Genomic DNA, 17,879 nt, shown 5'->3' on the forward strand with positions numbered 1-17,879 from the left:
TGATTAAGCCTTGGAAAAAATGACAGATTTAAAGACGGTTTTGGACCGTCTCTAAAATTGCTTGGTTTAAAGAGCGGTAAACTGTCTCTAAATTTTTAGACGGCCCTTGACCGTCCTTATTATTGTCTTAAAAATTTGAACGTCAACAAATCATTTAAGACGGTCAAAAACCGTCGTTAACTGTAGATAAAAGACGGCTAATGACCGTCTTATATGCCGGAATTTGAGACGGTCAAAGACCGTCCCTATTAGAGACGGTCATTGGCACTCTCTTACTGGTAATTTGAGATCACGTACGTCTCAATTAGAGACGGTCATTGGCCGTCTTTTCCTGTAATTTGGGATCGTCAAAGAGTCTGTATTAAGGACGGTTCTTAGCTGTCTCTATTTGAGACTGCCAAGGACCATCTCTATTAGAGACGGTCATTGGCCGTCTTGTATCTTGTAATCTGAGACTGTCATGGATCTCAATTATAAACGGTCAACAGCCGTCTTTTACTAGTTTAATGAGACATAAAAAATAACATGCATTAGGGACGGTCCTTAGCAGTCCCTATTTGAGATTGTCAAGACCGTCTCTATTAGAGAAGGTCCTTAGCCGTCTTATTGTGGTTATTTGAGATCAAAGACCGTCTGCATTAGACTAATGCTCAAGTCAAACATTAAAAACAAAAAAATTTATGAATTTCGAGAAAAAAAAGTTAAAAAGTTTAGAAAAATAACTAACAATGTTTAAGAAAAAAATTTAGATTTTGAAATAAAAATTAAGAACTTTTAATAAAGTTGATAATTTTGAAAAAAAAAATTCGATAAGAAAATGATATTTTGAAAAAGAAAATTTTAAAAATTAAACAAAATTGTAAAAAAATTGTCAAATTGTAAAAAAATATATATTTTAAAAATGAAAACTAGATTTTGTATTTTGAAAAGAAAAATTAAAAAGTTGTATAACAAAAGTGATATTTAAAAAATGATATTTTGAAAAAGAAAATTTTAAAAATTAAATAAAAATTAAACCAAATTTGAAAAATTGACAAATTGTAAAAAATATATATTTTTTAAAAAGAACACTAGATTTTGTATTTCGACAAAAAAAATTAAAAAGTTATATAACAAAAGTGATATTGAAAAAAATGATATTTTAAAAAAGAAAATTTAAAAAATTAAACAAAATTGTGAAAAAATTGACAAATTGTAAATAATATATATATTTTAGAAAGAAAACTAGATTTTGTATTTTGAAAAGAAAAATTAAAAAGTTATATAACAAGATTTCAATAAAAAAATGATATTTTGAAAAAAGAAAATTTAAAAAATTAAACAAAATCGTGAAAAAATTGACAAATTGTAAATATATATATATATATATATATATATATATATATATATATATTTTTTTATATATATATATATATATATATTTTTAAAAAAAGAAAACTAGATTTTGTATTTTGACAACAAAAATTAAAAAATTATATAACAAAAGTGAGATTAAAAATTGATATTTTGAAAAAAAAACTAAATTAAAAAAAATTGTGAAAAAATTTAAAAAATGTAAAAAAATATATATTTAAAAAAAAAAACTAGATTTTGTATTTTGACAAGAAAAATTGAATAAAAAAATGGATCTATACCAAATTGAATGGATGTGGCCTACAATACACAAGGTGGGATTAAAAACATGTAAACGTGAAAAGAAAAAAGAAAAAGAAGAAGAAGAGTGTTAACTCGAGGTTAAAAAAAATATATACATGTTTAAGAAAGAGGAGTGCAAATCAAAGTTCCTCAATACCTTGGTAAAAAAGAAAATGGTCTAAATTCAACGGTAATATCAGATGGTTGAGATTATCCAATCATTGTGATATTAAAATAAGTGTTCTACCTAATATAATAGATGTGCCCTTCAACACAAGTGCAGACCAAAGGAGATTGAAGCATATAGATGTTTAAAAAGAATAGTACAAGTCAATGTTCCTCAGGATAGTTAAGAAAATGGTCCAAATTAATCCAACTACAATTTCAGACAGTTAAGATCATCCAATCAGTGTGACCTTTGGAGAGGTATAGGTATGTCAGGTATTGCCAACATTAAGAATTGGTACCAAATGCATACATTAGTATAGGCTATTCTCATGTTATCATTTTTCGGCTATTAACTCGTCTCCAAAGCAATGAGATGTAAACTTGCACAGCTTAGATATAGTTTAAGCTGCTTGTTAACTAAAAAGGTACTGAAATATAGTTTAAGCCAAATGGAATCTAAAAAAAAAAAAGAAAAAAAAAGACGACCGACATCCATCCAATCATACCAAGTCCACCAATCAGATTTTGTATTTTGACAAGAAAAATTAAAAAGTTATATAACAAAAGTGACATTTAAAAAAATGATATTTTAAAAAATAAATTTTAAAAAATTAAACAAAATTGTGAAAAAATTGACAAATTGTAAAAAAAAAAAAATATTTTTAAAAAAGAAAACTAAATTTTGTATTAAAAAATGTTAAATTTATTTATAATAAAAATGATATTTAGTTAAAAGAGTAAAAAAATATATACATTTTGAAAAAAAAATGTTAAATTTATTTGTGAAAAATAAAATTACTAAATTATTAGGCACATCCACTAATTGAACCTTTAATCATTTTTGGACAATCTAATCAGTTCAAATTGAAGAGTAAATAACTTCAGATGTTTAAATCAAATTTCACTGAAATTGTTGGTCAATCTTGTATGCCCGATATCTTTCTCATATATATGTAGCCTGATTGAGGCGAGTAACTAGTCAAATTGAGAATTAATTAGTAAAATAGAGTGAATGAACTAGACATGTGAAATGGGCCAAATATTCTGGTTAAAATTGTGACCCAACTTATAACTGATATTGTGAGAACCTAAGAATTGATATTAGTAAGTTTTGTGGGCCTCATCATGATGTGTGTCGAACATCAACATTGTGGATTTGATGTGTCCCATTTATAGTTATGAGATATCTCAAAAATCATCGGTAAACGAAACTCGAGTGGGCCATACCATTTAAAACTATGTGAAGACATCCTAAAAAATATAAAAGCACTTGGTGGGGCCCACATGAGTTTTGGATGCGGTTGAAACTTGGTCTGACCCCTCATCCAAGTGGGACACACATAATGAGTGGGTTGGATATGTGAATCACATTTAGGTGCCCAATATATGATTATGAATGTTTTAAGGAAACCTTTCTCCACTACATTTAAGTGAATTACTCATTACCTTTATCAGAGTAACTCCGTGGGGTTCACCGTTATTTATTTATTTTATCCACTCCATTCATCCATGTTAACAGATAATTTGAGGTCTAAAGAACAAACAAGAAGCATATCCAAAGCTCAAGTGGACCACACCACAGAAATAGTGTGATTGAACCTCTACCATTTAAAATTTCTTGGCGGCTATAAAAGTTTTGGATCAAGTGATGTTTGTGTTTTCTATTCATTTATATATTTTTGATATTTTGAATAACCTTTAACCGTTTTTGGATCAATCCAAACATGAAGAGTAAATAACTTCAGATGTTTAAATCAAAATTCACTCAAATTGTTGATCAATCTTGTTTGCCTAATATCTTTCTCATACGTAGTATGATCGAGGCGAGTAACCGTTTTTGGATGTTGGTCGGTGCTCTATGGGTCCCAGCATGATGTATGTGTTTCATCCATGCTGTCCATCCATTTTACAAATCATATTAGGGCCTAATACCAAAAATGAGAGGGATATAAATCTTAGGTGGACCACACCACATGAAAACAATAGTGATTGGATATCCACCATTAAAACCCTCCTAAGGCCCACTGTACTTTTTATTTGACATCCTATCTCGTTGATTAGGTCATACAGGCCCAGATGAAGGGAAAAAAAATATCAGATTGATCCATAACTTTATATGGCCCCCAAAAGGTTTTTAATGGTCGACGCTCATTCAACACTATTTCTTATAATGTGGTCCAGTTGAGATTGGGATATACCTCATTTTTTGTCTCATACCATAAAATAAAATGAAAAATAGATGGATGACAAGGATGAAACATACACATACATCATGGTGGGGCCCACAGAGCACAGACCATGTGACCCATGATCGCTCGTAAGAGAGACTCGCTCTCTGTCCTCTCTCACTCTTACTCTCGCGCCCTCTCTCTCTCTCTCTCTCTCTCTCTCTCTCAGATGGACGACGTGGACGAAGTGGACCATACCATAGGAAACAGTAGGAATAATGATTTCCATCGTTGAAATCTTCCTATGGCCTATAATGATTTTTATTTGTCATCTAACTTGTTCAATAGATCACAAATACATGGATGAAGGGAAAACTAAAGTATCAACTTGATCCAAAACTTCGGTGGCCTTACAAATTATTTTAATGGTAGACGTTTAGTTTATACTATTTCCTATGATGTGGTCCACTTCAGATTTTTATAGGCTTTATTTTTGAGCTTATGTAATAAAATTATATGTTAAAATGGATGGATGGAGTGGATAAAATGAATAAATTATGGTGGCCCCCATAGGATTTACTCTGTACGCTTGAGAACGGATTGACTACTCCCTTAACACTAACCAATGACTAGTGTTTAGTGCTCTATGGCTCCCACCACGATGTATGCGTTTCATCCATGCTGTCCATATATTTTTATAGATAATTTTACAATATGAGACCAAAAATGAGATATATGCAAATCTCAAGTGGACCACATTACAGGAAACGTGTTGAATGAGTGTCGACCATTAAAAATATGATCAATAGCCATAAAAGTTTTGGATCAAGCTTATTTTTGTTTTTTCCCTTCATCTAGTCCTGGATGACCAAAACAGATTGGATGTCAAATAAACAATACAGTGGACCTTAGGAGGATTTTAATGGTGGATATCCAATCACTATTGTTCTCATGTGGTGTGGACCACCCGAGATTTATATCCCTCTAATTTTTGGCATAAAGCTCTAATATGATTTGTAAAAATAGATGGACGGCATGGATGAAAATCATACATCATGGTGGGGCCCACAGAGCACCGTCCAATCTCGCCCGCGCGCCCACATTTTCTCTCTCTCTCTCTCTCTCTCTCTCTCTCTGTCATCCCTCCCTCGCCGCCCTCTCTCACTCTCGCGCAGCCACTCTCTCTCTCTCTCTCTCTCTCTCTCTCTCTCTCTCTCTCGCCGCCCTCTCTCACTCACGCGCATCCTCTCTCTCTCTCTCTCTCTCTCTCTTGGTCCGCTCTCCACCGCGCCCTCTCTCTGTTTCTGTCTCTCTCGGTGCTCTCTCTCTCATACATCCACATGAGGTATCTCTCTCTCTCTCTCAATCTCAATCCAATTGAAACGATTTGGGGATTTAGGGATTTGGGGATTGGGGATTTAGGGATTTGGAGATTTGGGGATTTAGGGATTTAGGAATTAAGGTGGGCCCTACTGAGTTTACTCAGTACAATAAGACTGTACTGAGTAACTCAGTATGCAATCCGATTTCCTCTACAGTACCAACATCGATTTCCTCTGCAGCACCACCATGATCTATGGCCCCACCATGATGTATATATTTTATGCATGCCATTCATCCATTTTTACAGATCATTTTAGGGCTTTATCCCAAAAATTAGAGGGATGTAAATCAGAGAAATGGATGAATGGCATGGATAAAAATTAGAGAAATGGATAAAATGCATTCAACCTCTGTTGGTGTTAATGTAGATGGGAATATGTCTCGGGATTGTTTCCCTGAGAACAATAACATGGCTGCAAAATATAACCAAGTAGGGAAATCCATCAACATAGCGGAGGATTTTTTGAATGTAAATTCTAAGGACCTGTTTGGGTTCCACTTAAAAATGAATTCATATCTTTTTAGTCGATCTCTAATTCATATCTTATAATTACATGAACTTGGATTACACTCTAAAATTCAGTTTATGTAATTCACATTTCGGATCTGACATTAATAGAGATGCAGAACTTGTACAAGCACTTCTGCAGAAATTTGTCTGATATGTGCTCATGCATAGCATCTTTGAGCTGACTGTTCCAAGATTGTATTCCTCCTGCCTGTTCTTGGCAATGCTGGGAGCAATACATTGAAATCATACATGACGAACAGGGTATACTATTTGCTGGAAGTTCATTGAAGCAGAAGTGGCAGTGAGTTTCGTGACATTGTTTCAATGCAATCTGCAAAACACTGTAACAAGAAGCATACACAGATTTAGTGTACTAGGTCTTAATCAATCAAACATTTTGAGAACTGTACGATGTTTGTTTTGTTATTCATCCCTTAAGAACGAAATAAAAATACATATAAAATCTTATTGGGTGCAAAGAGAAAAACAAGGCCCATTGGACCAGTGATGCAATCAGCTGATGTAGTATGCTACATTAGCATGTACTTCCTACATTGCTTTTTCTTTACCACTGTTTCCAAGGATTTTGTTGTAGGAAATGAGGATTTGCAAATGATATTGATTTTCTGCTGTTGTATAATCGTTCCTTGCTCATTCTATTGCCTTGGTTAAGGAAATGAGTACAGATTTTGCTGATTGGTTTCACTTGTGTTAATATCTCGATTGATTTTGGTTAAAAAATGAACTGTGTCTCTTAATACGTTGTTTTTCTCGTTGTTTATTCATATTTTCCTTGATATGATTGGATTTTGTTGCAAGCAAGGAGATTTGAGCTGTTTTTTGTCCTCATGAAGAACTGCTAAATCAAACTGTAGAATCTTGAGTTAGCTCTTCTTCTTCTTCTTCTTTTCTTTTTTCTAATCGGTAATGAAAATTTCATTTCTCAAAAAGAAAAAGAAAAAGGAGGTACCTATCCATTGAGGCAACTGATAGGACAGCAGAAATGGATTGAACATGACCAGTCATAGCATTGTTTACAATACAACCTTCCACCACAATACTGAAAAGAATGGGAAAGAGGATCTCATTTCCTCAGGCCCTTGGAATTATCGATTGTTCAGCCAAATGTCTAAATGGACCTGAGATCTCTTTGCTTTTCAGAGGCATTGGGTAGATTTTGGTATAAAATAGTCACCAAACTCATCAGTATACATGTTCATTTAATGTGGACTCGGCAATTTTTGACACCATCAATTGCTTTATCACTCTACCTGATGATTTGACCCACCTGATCACCAAACATCAGGCACCCCTGATGGTTTTCTCAGATGACCCAGACATGTGACTGTGCGTTGCCTTCGCAAAGCTCTGTAAATACAAGAAAAATTGCATGGCTATTTGCATTCTTACAAAGTGCTCTGTAAATACAAGAAAAAAATTACATGGTTGTCCTGTTCAAGATGCTATTTTCTGGATACATACAAATGTGATGCAATCAGCAGTTGCAGGATTTTTCTTGACATCACAGTTAGACTTTTTCTTCCTTCATCAAACTGATCTGAATCCGATTGGTTCATGGAGATCCTGGTCAAGTGTCTTTATTTTCAAGTTCTTTAGCTTTGCTGTACATTCTGTCTGGAACACTGTTAGGACCTGAAAAAAAAAGGCCCTCGTTTGCTTTAAATGAAATGTTTAACCCGGCCTGGATCCCAAGAAAAATAGCTGGAAAGTTATGGGGATCTTTGAGAGCTACTGTGCTTGCATGTTGTACATGTAAAGCTGCAATTCTCTTGATCCTTTGATGTTTGATTTTTGGGGGATCCAAGTGTTGCGGTTGTGCATAGAGGTCTGTTTTTTTTCATTATATAGCTTTGTATTGAGGGGTTAGTTAGGGCCATCCCCTATCTAGGTGTATCTATTTTGTTTCATGAAATATACACAGCAGTGGCAGTGTGGTATTATTATTTATTATCATGACTCCCTTATAAAAATTGAATGTGATTTTTTTTTTGGTGCTGATGCCTTAAAAATTTTGAATCATAGGTATGAGTTCAAAAGCAACCATGGAGAATGGGTCATCATAGTGAAACCCGATTTAGGTCCTGAAATATCTGAACGAGTTTCAAATTTGTACATTAGTTCTAAATTTGTTAATGCTGCCAGTGCTGCTTGTCTTTTGGTCAAATAAAATATGTTTATGTCTACATAACACTGCTTGTTTCATTCTATGCTTTCCCCAACATTTTCACATAAAAAATCATTTGTGCTGTATCCACAGCTATATGGAGTCAGACCCTGTAAAAATTGCAGCAGAAGGTGTAGAACAGTTTAAGAAGGAAAATTGTGATCTGATAATTGTAGACACAAGTAGACACCACAAACAGGAAGCGGCTCTGTTTGAAGAAATGCACCAAGTGTCTGAAGCAACGGTATTCATTTTCTTATCCTAAAGGTTTATCACTCTTATTCATTTATGTTGGTTGCCAACATGCTGTCTATATCTAATTTAAGTTCCTTGATGTTGTAGAAACCAAATCTTGTTATATTCATTATGGATAGCAGTATTGGCCAAGCAACATTTGACCAAGCTCAAGCTTTTAAACAAAGTGCCGTAGTTGGTGCTGTGATTTTTACTAAAATGGATGGCCATGCAAAAGGAGGCGATGCACTTAGCGCGTTAAGTGTTGTTTTGAAATCCACTACACATATGGGCCCCACATTGATGCATGCGCTTATCCCTAAGGTACTAGATAGTCTTCTACTTCCAGTACCACTGGCACTAAAAGACACAAAAGTACACAAACAAAGTAAGAAAGACAGGGCAATACTTGAACAGAAATAGGTAACTTTGTTAATACAGATGAGTAAATAGAAAGTATGTATAGTGAGTAAGGGGCTTGGAATTGTTAGGCAGGAATGGTCCATTAGGTAAGAGTGTCACTTAGTGAGCACACCTCTCCATGTATCAACATGGGTATATGCATCAGATTAGATGTGTTGATGCATTGAAATGGATGATCAATCTTAATGGGACAATCATTCTCCTTATTAGTGTCTCAAGATTTACTGGCAAGCTTTGTAGGCCATGCAGTTGCACAGATTGCCTAACTTGGTAGACATGATTAATGTGTCAGTTATGCATTGATGTGTATTGTGTTTATGTTGTAAGTTAAAGTTGTAACAAACTTATGGTATGCATTGATGTGTATTGTGTTTATGTTATAAGTTAAAGTTATAACAAACTTATGGTATGTAAGTCATGCAGTTACAACTTTTTTCTCCTTTGAATTGTAACAAACTGTATCGGTTGCATTTTTCTCTGTCATAAAAGTTGTGGCTATCAAAGATATAATATCCCCTCCTTATAGGGAAACATTTAATGATGTGTACAGGTAAATTCATTTTTTCTTATTCCTTATATTGTTTCCCAGTTTGTAACAGACTGTATCGGTTGCATTTTTCTCTATCATACAGGTTGTGGCTATCAAAGATATAATATCACCTCCTTATAGGGAAACATTTAATGATGTGTACAGGTAAATTCATTTTTTCTTATTCCTTATATTGTTTTCCAGTTATATTTGTGTTGGTTTCAGAGTATAGGTAGCAATAAAAAGTGTTGGTCGATTGTGGCTTATAAACAAAGGGATGAGTAACTAACAACACGAATATGGTAGGCCTTCCCTAGGTATCTAGATGCTTTTAGATATAATTATGTTATTTTTAAAATGTATTAACTCAAAATTGATGGAGCAGACCCGGATGTGCGTCGGAGCTATCCGGATGTTGAGCGGGGGTCCCTAGAAGGTTGGAACTGCTGTTATGACCATGATGAAGTTGTCCATTTCCTATGGACAGTGTTGGAGGAGCTTGGCCATTTGGATATGCCGTGTTTATGCATTTGATCGAAATTAATGGAGCATACCCGGATGTGCGTCGGAGCTATTCGGAAGAGCGGGGTTCCCTGGAAAGAGGGAATCGCTATTATGACCATGATGAAGCTGTCCATTTTTTATGGACAGCATTGGAAGGGCCTGGCCATTTGTGCCGGATGGCCGTGTTTATGTTTGTATTTGCAAGGAACATACCTTAACCTAAACTAAAACCTATGACCTAAAACCTTAACCTATAACCTAAACCTCAACCTTAACCTAAACCTAAACCTTAACCTAAAACCTAAACCTAAACCTAAAACCTAAATGTATTCTCAAATCCCTAAACCTAAACCTACACTTAATCCTAATCTTAACTCCCTAACCTAAACCTATACCTAAACTTGAAAACCCAAACATAAACCCAATCCCGAACCCGAACCTAAACCTTAACCTTAACCTATTCTCAATTCCCTAAACCTATATCTTATAACCTAAACCTAAACCTAAACCTAAACCTTAACCTATACCTATAACCTTAACCTAAACCTAAACCTTAACCTAAACCTATAACCTTAACCTAAAACCTAAACCTATAACCTAAACCTAAATCAAAATATATAACCAAAACCAAAACCAAAACCAAAACCTATATCCTAAACCCAAACGCATTCTCAAATCCTATAACCCATAATCTAAGCCTAAACCTAAACCTATAACCTATAACCAAAACCAAAACCTTTAACCTAAACCAAAGCCAAAACCTATAGCCTAAACCCGAACCCATTCTCAAATCCAAAAACCTATAACCTAAACCGTTAACCTATAACCTAAATCAAAACTTATAACCTAAACCTAAAACCAAAACCTAAAACCTAAACCTAAAATCTATAACCTAAATCAAAACATATAATCAAAACCAAATCCCAAAACCCAAACCTAAACCTAAACCTAAACCTAAAACCTAAACCTAAACCTATAACCTAAAGTCAAATCCCTAAACCTAAACCTAAACCTAATCCTATAACCTAAACTCAAATCCCTAAACCTTAACTTATAACCTAACCTAAACCTATACTTATAACCTAAAACTATTCTCAAATCCCAAAACCTATAACCTAAACCTAACCTTTCTCCAAACCTATAATATAAACTCAATTCCCTAACCCTAAACCTAGACCTAAACCTAAACCTATAGCCTAAACTCAAATCTCTAAACCTTAACCTATAACCTAACCTAAACCTATACTTATAACTTAAAACTATTCCCAAATCCCAAAACCTATAACCTAAACCTAAGCATATACACAACCAATAAGATAAACTCAATTACCTAAACCTAAACCTATACCTAATCCTAATCTCAACTCCCTAACCTAAACCTAAGTATAAACTTGAAAACTCAAACTTAAACCCAATCCCGAACTCGAACCCAATTTCCTAAACATAAACCATAACTCATTCTCAAATCTAAAAACCTATAACCTAAACCAAAACCAAAACCAAAACTTATAACCTAAACCCAAACCCATTCTCAAATCCCAAAACCTATAACTTAAACCAAAACCAAAACCTACAACCTAAACCAGAACCCATTCTCAAATCCCAAAACCTATAACCTAAACATAAACCTTAACCTAAATCTATAACCTATAACCAAAACCTATAACCTAAACCCGAACCCATTCTCAAATCCCAAAACCTATAACCTTAACCTAAACCTATAACCTATAACATAAATCAAAACCTAAACCTAAACCTAAAACCTAAACCTATAACCTATAACCTAAATCAAAACCTATTACCTTTCCCTAAACCTTAACCTAAACCTATAACCTATAACCTAAATCAAAACCAAAACCAAACCTAAACCTAAACCTAAACCTATAACCTATAACCTAAACCTAAACCTAAAACCTAATGTATTCTCAAATCCCTAAACCTAAACCTACACCTAATCCTAATCTCAACTCCCTAACCTAAACTTAAACCTAAACTTGAAAACCCAAACCTAAACCCGATCCTGAACCCGAACCCGATTTTCTAAACCTAAACCTTAACCTATAACCTAACCTAAACCTATACTTATAACCTAAACCTATTCTCAAATCCCAAAACCTATAACTATAACTTAAACCTTAACCAAAAACCTATAACCTAACCTAAACCTAAACATATAACCTTAACCTAAACCTAAACCTATAACCTTAACCTTAACATATAACTTTAACCAAAACCTATAACCTAAACCTATTCTCAAATCCCGAACCCGATTTCCTAAACCTAAACCTTAACCTATTCTCAATTCGCTAAACCTATATCTTATAACCTAAACCGAAACCTAAACCTATACCTTAACCTAAACCTATAACCTATAACCTAAACATAAACCTAAAACCTAAATGTATTCTCAAATCCCTAAACCTAAACCGACACCTAATCCTAATCTCAACTTCCTAACCTAAACATAAACCTAAACTAGAAAACCCAAACCTAAACCTGATCCTGGACCCGAACCCGAACCCGATTTCCTAAACCTAAACCTCAACTTATTCTCAATTTCCTAAACCTTAACCTAAACCTAACCTAAACCTAAATCTATAACCTAAACCTAAACCTATAACCTAAGTGTATTCTCAAATCCTTAAACCTAAACCTACACCTAATCCTAATCTCAACTCCTTAACCTAAACCTAAACCCGAACCAGAACCCGATCCCGATATGCAAAACCAAAACATTAACCAATTCTCAATTTCCTAAACCTATAGATTATAACCTAAACCTAAACCTCAACCTAAACCTATAACCTATAACCTTAACCTAAACCTAAACTTAAACTTGTAACCTATAACCTAAACCTAAACCTAAAACCTAAATGTATTCTCAAATCCTTAAACCTAAACCTACACCTAATCCTAATCTCAACTCCTTAACCTAAACTTAAACCTAAATTTGAAAACCCAAACCTAAACTCGATCCCGAACTCGAACCCGATTTCCTAAACCTAAACATTAACCTATTCTCAATTCCCTAAACCTATACCTAAACCTAAACCTTAAACTAAACCTATAACTTATAACCTTGACCTAAACCTAAACCTAAACCTGTAACCTATAACCTAAACCTAAACCTAAAACCTAAATGTATGCTCAAATCCCTGAACCTAAACCTACACCTAATCCTAATCTCAACTCCCTAACCTAAACCTAAACTTAAACTTGAAAACCAAAACCTAAACCCGATCCCGAACTTGAACCCGATTTCCTAAACCTAAACCTTAACCTATTCTTAATTCCCTAAACCTATAACTTATAACCTAAACTGAAACCTAAACCTATACCTAAACCTAAACCGAAACCTAAACCTATAACCTATAACCTAAACATAAACCTAAAACCTAAATGTATTCTCAAATCCCTAAACCTAAACCTACACCTAATCCTAATCTCAACTCCCTAACCTAAACCTAAACCTAAACTTGAAAGACCCAAACCTAAACCCGATCCGAACCCGAACCCGATTTCCTAAACCTAAACCTTAACCTATAACCTAACCTATACCTAAATCTATAACCTAAACCTAAACCTAAAACCGAATGTGTTCTCAAATCTTTAAACCTAAACCTACACCAAATCCTAATCTCAACTCATTAACCTAAACCTAAACCCGATCCCGATTTCTTAAACCTAAACATTAACCTATTCTCAATTCCCTAAACCTATATCTTATAACCTAAACCTAAACCTAAACCTATAACCTATAACCTTAACCTAAACCTAAACTTAAACCTATAACCTATTACCTAAACCTAAATCTAAAACCTAAAACCTAAATGTATTCTCAAATCCCTAAACCTAAACCTACACCTAATCCTAATATCAACTCCCTAACCTAAACCTAAACCTAAACTTGAAAACTCAAACGTAAACTCGATCTCGAACCCAAACCCGATTTCCTAAACCTAAAAATTAACCTATTCTCAATTCACAAAACATATATCTTATAACCTTAACCTAAACCTAAACCTATAACCTTAACCAAAACCAAAACTTATGACCTAAACCTTAACCTAAACCTAAAACCTAAATGTATTCTCAAATCCCTAAACCTAAAACCTAAATGTATTCTCAAATCCCTAAACCTAAACCTACACCTAATCCTAATCTCAACTCCCTAACCTAAACCTAATCCTAAACTTGAAAACCCAAACCTAAACTCGATCCAGGAACCCGATTTCCTAAACCTAAACCTTAACCTATTCTCAATTCCCTAAACCTATAGCTTATAACCTAAACCGAAACCTAAACCTAAACCTAAACCTAAACCTATAACCTAAACATAAACCTAAAACCTAAATGTATTCTCAAATCCCTAAACCTAAACCTACACCTAATCCTAATCTCAACTCCCTAACCTAAACCTAAACCTAAACTTGACAACCCAAACCTAAACCCGATCTGAACCCGAACCCGATTTCTTAAACCTAAACCTTAACCTATAACCTAACCTATACCTAAATCTATAACCTAAACCTAAAACCTAAGTGTATTCTCAAATCCTTAAACCTAAACCTACACCTAAACCTAATCTCAACTTCCTAACCTAAACCTAAACCTAAACTTGAAAACCCAAACCTAAACCCAATCCTGAACCCAAACCCGATTTTCTAAACCTAAACATTAACCTATTCTCAATTCCCTAAACCTATAGCTTATAACCTAAACCTAAACCTGATCCCGAACCCAAACCTGATTTCCTAAACCTAAATATTAACCTATTCTCAATTCCCTAAACCTATATCTTATAACCTAAACCTAAACCTAAATCTAAACCTATAACCTATAACCTTAACCTAAACCTGAACTTAAACCTGTAACCTATAACCTAAACCTAAACCTAAAACCTAAATGTATTCTCAAATCCCTAAACCTAAACTTACACCTAATCCTAACCTTAACTCCCTAACATAAACCAAAACTTAAACTTGAAAACCCAAACCTAAACCCGATCCCGAACCCGAACCCGATTTCCTAAACTTAAACCTTAACCTTTTCTCAATTCCCTAACCTATATCTTATAACCTAAACCTAAGCCTAAACCTAAACCTTAACCTAAACCTAAACCTAAACCTATAACCTAAGTTTATTCTCAAATCCCTAAACCTAAACCTACACCTAATCCTAATCTTAACTCCCTAACCTAAACCTAAACCTAAACTTGAAAACCAAAACCTAAACCCGATCCCGAACCCCAACCCGATTTCCTAAACCTAAACCTTAACCTATTCTCAATTCCCTAAACCTATAGCTTATAACCTAAACCTAAACCTAAACCTAAACCTAAACCTAAACCTGTAACCTAAACCTAAAACCTAAATGTATTCTCAAATCCCTAAACCTAAACCTACACCTAATCCTAATCTCAACTCCCTAACCTAAACCTAAACCCGATCCCGAACCCGAACCTGATTTCCTAAACCTAAACCTAAACCTTAACCTATTCTCAATTCCCTAAACCTATTGCTTATAACTTAAACCGAAACCTAAACCTATACCTTAACCTAAACCTAAACCTAAACCTATAATATATAACTTAAACATAAACCTAAAACTTAAATGTATTCTCAAATCCCTAAACCTAAACCTACACATAATCCTAATCTCAACTTCCTAACCTAAACCTAAACCTAAACTTGAAAACCCAAACCTAAACCCGATCCCGAACCCGATTTCTTAAATTTAAACCTAAATGTATTCTCAAATCCCTAAACCTAAACCTACACCTAATCCTAATCTCAACTCCCTAACCTAAACCTAAACCTAAACTTGAAAACCCAGACCTAAACCTGATCTCTAACCCAAACCCGATTTCCAAAACCTAAACATTAACCTATTCTCAATTCCCTAAACCAATATCTTATAACCTAAACCTTAAACTAAACCTATAACCTATAACCTTAACCTAAACCTAAACCTAAACCTATAACCTATAACCTAAACCTAAACCTGAAACCTAAATGTATTCTCAAATCCCAAAACCTAAACCTTCACCTAATCCTAATCTCAACTCCCTAACCTAAACTTGAAAACTCAAACATAAACCCGATCTCGAACCTGAACCCGATTTCCTAAACCTAAACCTTAACCTATTCTCAATTCCCTAAACCTATAGCTTATAACCTATACTTAAACCTAAACCTAAACCTATAAAATATAACATAAACCTAAACCTAAAACCTAATATATTCTCAAATCCCAAAACCTAAACCTACACCTAATCCTAATCTCAACTCCCTAACCTAAACCTAAACCTAAACTTGAAAATTCAAACTTAAACCCGACCCCGAACCCGAACCCGATTTCCTAAACCTAAACCTTAACCTATTCTTAATTCCCTAAACCTATAGCTTATAACCTAAACCTAAACCTAAACATAAACTTAAACTTTAATCTAAACCAATAACCTATAACCTAAACTTAAAACTAAACCTAAAACCTAAATGTATTCTCAAATCCCTAAACCTAAACCTACACCTAATCTTAATCTCAACTCCTTAACCTAAACCTAAACCTAAACTTGAAAACCCAAACCTAAACCCGATCCCGAATCCGAACCCAATTTCCTAAACCTAAACATTAACCTATTCTTAATTCCCTAAACCTATAGCTTATGACCTAAACCTAAAGCTTAACCTAAACCTATAACCTTAGCCTTAACCCTAACCTAAACCTAAAACCTAAAAGTATTCTCAAATCCCTAAACCTAAACCTACTCCTAATCAAAATCTCAACTCCCTAACCTAAACCTAAACCTAAACTTAAAAACCCAATCTCGAACCCGAACCCGATTTCCTAAACCTAAACCTTAACCTAAACCTAAACCTATAACCTTAACCTATTACTTGCACCTATAATCTAAACATAAGCCTTAAACCTAAAACTAAACCTAAAATTTAAATGTATTCTCAAATCCCTAAACCTAAACCTACACCTAATCCTAATCTCAACTCCCTAACCTAAACCTAAACCTAAACTTGAAAAACCAAACCTAAACCCGATCCCGAACTCGGACCCGATTTCCTAAACCTAAACCTTAACCTTAACCTATTCTCAATTCTCTAAAGCTATAACCTATAACTAAAACCTAAACCTTAACCTAAACCTATAAGCTAAACCTAAACCTTAACCTAAACCTAAACCTATAACCTAAACCTAAACCTTAACCTATAACCTATAACCTATAACCTAAACTTATAACCTATAACCTAAACCTAAACCTATAACCTTAACCTAAACCTATAACCTATAACCTAAACCTAAACCTAAAAATGATCAGTTTTATTTTTCAACAGTGCCCACTTTTTTGGAAGAAGTTTATGCAATTCTTCATGATTCTGAATTATAATGTTTTGTTAGTTTAATATTTTTTTTCAGGTGAAAGACACAAAAAGAAAATTGTTGCTGATTTTTTTCTTTTTTTATTTATGATGTTAAACCTATATGTATTTATGTGTGGATGAATGTAATGTGGATAAGATTGCTTGTGTTTGGATGGATGTAGTTTATGTTTGGATGAATGTAGTTTATGTTGGATTTACGTAGTTTGGGTTGTTTAGATGGATGTGAATGTGAATATGATGAAATATATTATATAACAGGTGTATATCAGGAAGAATACGATGAAATATATTGTAACAGGTGTATATTGACCCTCTTATAAAGGACGGTCCATGACAGTCCTTTTAAAGGACGGTCTATCGCCGTCCTTTTAAAGGACGGTCCATGGCCGCCTTTAAAGGCCCATAAGAGACGGTCCATGACAGTCCTTTTTAAGGACGGCCCATGACCGTCCTTTTAAAGGACGGTCTATGGCCGTCCTTTGAAGGCTTATCAGAGACGGTCTACGACAGTCTTTTTTAAGGACGGTCCATGACCGTCCTTTTAAAGGACGGTCGATGGCCGTCCTTTAAAGGCTCATAAGAGACGGTTCGAGACCGTTCTTTCTAAGGATGGTTCACGACCGTCCTTTTTTAGGACGGTCCATGACCGTCCTTTTTTCGTCAATAAAAATGACGGTTTTCGACCGTCCTTTAAGTAATACGACACGTTAAAATTTGACGGCCCTTGCGACGGTCCATGACC

Source organism: Magnolia sinica, chromosome 11, assembly GCF_029962835.1.
Source record: "Magnolia sinica isolate HGM2019 chromosome 11, MsV1, whole genome shotgun sequence".
NCBI lineage: Eukaryota > Viridiplantae > Streptophyta > Magnoliopsida > Magnoliales > Magnoliaceae > Magnolia > Magnolia sinica.